At 37.1% G+C, this 4,898-nt stretch overlaps 3 non-coding genes across 3 annotated transcripts; 2 read left to right on the forward strand and 1 right to left on the reverse strand.

Annotated features, from left to right (window-relative positions):
• The first annotated feature begins 766 nt into the window (after positions 1-766).
• TRNAM-CAU (transfer RNA methionine (anticodon CAU)) lies at positions 767-840 on the forward strand. The gene has a single exon. It is a non-coding gene; the product is annotated as a tRNA-Met (tRNA).
• A 121-nt stretch (positions 841-961) lies between these two features.
• On the reverse strand, positions 962-1,032 carry TRNAG-GCC (transfer RNA glycine (anticodon GCC)). Its single transcript has one exon. It is a non-coding gene; the product is annotated as a tRNA-Gly (tRNA).
• A 1,311-nt stretch (positions 1,033-2,343) lies between these two features.
• TRNAS-UGA (transfer RNA serine (anticodon UGA)) lies at positions 2,344-2,435 on the forward strand. Its single transcript has one exon. It is a non-coding gene; the product is annotated as a tRNA-Ser (tRNA).
• The last annotated feature ends 2,463 nt before the right edge of the window (positions 2,436-4,898 follow it).

Consider the following 4,898-nt stretch of genomic DNA (forward strand, 5'->3'; position numbering starts at 1 on the left):
CACACCTTTGGCTAATTTGATTCGCTGGAGAGATAAACCAGTGGCTCTTTCCATTGTGCAAGCGAGATTGGTTGGATTAGCCCACTTTTCTGTAGGTTATATATTTACTTATGCAGCGTTCTTGATTGCCTCTACATCGGGCAAATTTGGTTAATGTAATTTTTTTTTGTATCCGCATCCTTTCCTTCTATGGAGAAGGTGGTTTACAGACCTCTTCTATATTCAATTTCTACTTATATTTCTACATCTAGGATCCGACTTGTATGATTGATTGATACTAATAGGAAATTAACCATTATGGCAAGGAAAAGTTTGATTGAGAGGGAGAAGAAGAGAAAAAAATTGGAACAAAAATATTATTTGATTCGCCGATCCTCAAAAAAAGAAATAAGCAAAGTTCCGTCGTTAAGTCAAAAATGGGAAATTCATGGAAAGTTAGAATCACTACCGCGTAATAGTGCACCTACACGTCTTCATCGACGTTGTTTTTTGACCGGAAGACCAAGAGCAAATTATCGGGATTTTGGGTTATCTGGACACATACTTCGTGAAATGGTTAATGCATCTTTGTTGCCTGGTGCAACAAGATCGAGTTGGTAAGGGTAGGTTGAAAAATTCTCTTCAATGTTTTATTCATTTTTATGATCAACGATCATAAGAGGGCCCCTTTACCATTCTGTACAAATGGTTTATTCTATTTGTACAGAATGATAAAGGGGCACATTCAATCTTTATTTGTGCATTAGTTGTCAATTCTTCTCTTTACCGCGGGGTAGAGCAGCTTGGTAGCTCGCAAGGCTCATAACCTTGAGGTCACGGGTTCAAATCCCGTCTCCGCAACAGTTTTTGATAAAAGCAGGAATTCAAGAAAAGGGGGGGAGATACTATCACAGTCAACTCTAACAATTTTTATTACTTTTTAATAATTTAATAATCGATTTAATAAAGTACTAAGGGCAGGGGCGGATAGCGGGAATCGAACCCGCATCTTCTCCTTGGCAAAGAGAAATTTTACCATTCGACTATATCCGCATTTTTGAATCGTATTTGATACGTAATATATCAATCTTATTTGTGCAGAGCTAGGTTTGATACTCCGTTAGGCGTAATTTGAAAGAAAGTCGAAAAATGGAAAATATATGAAATATATATATGAGATCTCCCTATTCTATTAATAAGGATTTATCTATTAATAGAAGATTAATTTAGTAATAGTTCTTTCTATTAATACTTCTATATTAATACTTATAATATAAAAGGATTAATCGTAGAAATTAGTCGTATAAATAGAATAAATAAATAGAATAGTATTGAATAGTATTCAATTTGAGAAGAGAATCTTTATAGAGGATTTCGAATAGATTCGAAATTTAATAGATTAATAAAATCTATAAATCTGAATATATTACTCCTATTGAATATTCAAATTCATTTTTCTATTACTATTTTTTTTATTTTGTGATTTTATTCTATAAATTTAATTATATTAAATTGATAGATTTTGAAAGTTGAATTCAATTTCTATTTTGAGATTTGTTTTTAAGTTTTACAATATACCATAACAATATACCCTCCCTATATATAAATATAAGATGATATAAATATTAAGTATAGAAGATTTTTCCAATAGAAAAAAAAGTTTGACCCCTCCCTCCCTATAATGTCTTAGTTTTCTTTATTTTTATTTGGGGGCTTATATATTCCATTTTTTTAATGTGCCTCACAATTCGAAAGAATTCGTGGGGAGGGGTCATTTCAGTTCATTTTTCGATCTATAACAAATAGCTTCAAGAGATGATAGAATTAAGAATACCCACTAAAAAAACTAATACAATCCATAATGAGGTACCGGAAAATACAACATTTTTGTTACTTGACCAACCATCAGGAGAAGCAAATACAACCGGTACACTAATCAATAAAATTGATGAAGTAGCAATTAATGCAAAAACAGCCAATTGGAAAGCTATAGTCATGTTTCTAATCCTCCAATTTACCAACAAAAGAAAACTATACCATTTGATCCCAACTCCTCGATTCCGTTATCAAAAAAAAATTGTAATAAAAAAACATATTTTGGGGTTTTATCATGAATCTATTGATTTTATATGACGTATTACCTACCCCTTTCTTTTTAGGCATGGATCGAAGGTTTATTTTTATTTCAGAAAAAGACATGCTGGATCATGCATCTTCTATAATATTTTGAAGAATTAAAAGTGACCAATTGATTCACACTGGATATCTATGCCATCGATCATCGATCGATACTAACTATATTAATTCATATAGTTATGTTCTATTCAGTAGAATAAAGATAAAATAGAAATTGGCTTTTTGGTTGGAGAGATGGCTGAGTGGTTGATAGCCCCGGTCTTGAAAACCGGTATAGTTCACAACACGAACTATCGAGGGTTCGAATCCCTCTCTCTCCTTTTGTTTTTGCTCGACGAAAGTATTCTTTTTCTTTTATTGGTTTTGGTTGGTTCGGTTTTTTCGGGCTCGGCGATACTACCACTTAGCCGAGCCCGAAAAAAAAAAGATTCAGAATTTCGATATAATTAGATTAGATAGAAATGGATTAAAACGAGAAGTAAAATACTTTTTATTTTTGATTTTAATCTGACCCGCTCGACTCAACCCTATATGTATGGTAAAATCAACGTGATTCCTACTTCAAGCATTAGATCTCATATCTCAATTAAGAGGAGTCATGGAAAGAATAGGTTCAAAATCGCGATCAATTCCTTTTTCAAATCCTGCGGCAGCTACGCGAGCTCTTCCTGCGTGCCATAAATGACCTACGAATAGGAAGAATCCTAGAACAAAATGAGAAGTAGCTAACCAACTTCTAGGAGAGACATAATTGACTGCATTGATCTCGGTAGCTACGCCACCCACGGAATTTAAAGAACCTAAAGGAGCATGAGTCATATATTCCGCGGAACGACGTTCTTGCCAAGGCTGTATGTCTTTTTTAAGTCTACTCAAGTCCAAACCATTGGGACCTCTTAGAGGTTCTAACCAGGGAGCACGTAGATCCCAAAAACGCATAGTTTCTCCCCCAAAAATTACTTCTCCGGTCGGGGAACGCATTAAATATTTACCTAAACCGGTAGGTCCCTGAGCGGATCCTACATTAGCCCCAAGACGTTGGTCTCTAACTAGAAAAGTAAATGCTTGAGCTTGAGAAGCTTCTGGACCAGTGGGCCCGTAAAATTCACTCGGATAAGCGGTATTATTAAACCAGACAAAGCAACAAGCAATAAAGCCAAAAACAGATAAAGCACCTAAACTATAAGACAAATAAGCTTCCCCGGACCATACAAGTGCACGCCGAGCCCACGCAAAAGGTTTGGTTAAAATATGCCAAATTCCACCGAGTATACAAATCGAACCCAACCATACATGCCCCCCAATTATATCTTCCAAATCGTCCACACTAACAATCCATCCCTCTCCTCCAAAAGGTGATTTTAGTAAATAACCAAATATAATACTTGGACTAAGGGTCAAGTTGGTAATTTTTCTTACATCCCCCCCTCCCGGAGCCCAGGTATCATATATACCCCCAAAATAAAGAGCCTTGAATACTAGAAGAAAAGCACCTATGCCTAACAAGATTAAGTGAATACCTAAAATTGTAGTCATTTTATTTATATCTTTCCATACATAACCGAAGAATGGAAAAGATTCTTCAAGAGTCTCAGGTCCCAGAAGTGCATGATAAATACCACCAAAGCCCAATACTGCAGAGGAAATTAAGTGAAGTACTCCGGACACAAAGTATGGAAAGGTGTCTATAACCTCCCCCCAGGACCTACCCCCAACCTAGAGTTGCTAGATGGGGAAGTAAAATTAAGCCTTGCTCATACATGGGCTTCTCGGGTACGAAATGAGCCACTTCAAATAGGTTCATTGCTCCGGCCCAGAATACTATTAATCCGGCATGGGCTACATGAGCTCCCAGTAGTTTACCGGATAAATTGATAAGTCGGGCATTTCCGGCCCACCAAGCGAAACCGGTAGTTTCTTGGTCACGACCTGTTAAAGCTAAAGTTCCATTAAAGAGCGTTTCCACGTGGTAGAACCTCCTCAGGGAATATAAGGTTTCCATGAGGCTGATCTTGAGCCGCCATCCACGCGCGAATACCTTCGTTTAAAAGAATATTTTTGGTGTAGAAAGTCTCAAATTCAGGATCTTCTGCTGCACGTATTTCTTGAGAAACGAAGTCATAGGCACGTAGGTTCAAGGCCAGGCCGACTACTCCAAGAGCACTCATCCATAAACCAGTTACAGGTACAAATAACATAAAGAAATGTAACCAACGTTTATTGGAAAAAGCAACCCCAAAGATTTGGGACCAAAAGCGGTTAGCGGTGACCATTGAATAAGTTTCTTCAGCTTGGGTTGGGTTAAAAGCACGGAATGTATTTGCACCATCACCATCTTCAAATAAAGTATTTTCCACGGTAGCACCATGAATAGCGCATAGTAGTGCAACGCCCAATACACCAGCAACTCCCATCATATGAAATGGGTTTAATGTCCAATTATGAAACCCTTGGAAAAATAGGATGAATCGAAATATAGCTGCTACACCAAAACTGGGTGCAAAGAACCAACCAGACTGACCCAGTGGATAAATCAGGAATACGGAAACAAAAACAGCAATTGGACCAGAGAATGCGATTGCATTATAAGGGCGCAATTGAACAGATCGAGCAAGTTCAAATTGACGTAACATGAAACCTATTAATGCGAAAGCGCCGTGGAGAGCAACAAAAGTCCACAGACCACCTAATTGACACCAACGGGTAAAATCTCCTTGTGCTTCAGGACCCCATAGTAACAACAAAGAGTGTGCTAAACTATTAGCAGGAGTAGAGACTGCAGC

The sequence above is a fragment of the Arachis hypogaea genome, chromosome 8, assembly GCF_003086295.3.
Source record: "Arachis hypogaea cultivar Tifrunner chromosome 8, arahy.Tifrunner.gnm2.J5K5, whole genome shotgun sequence".
In the NCBI taxonomy this organism is placed as follows: Eukaryota; Viridiplantae; Streptophyta; class Magnoliopsida; order Fabales; family Fabaceae; genus Arachis; species Arachis hypogaea.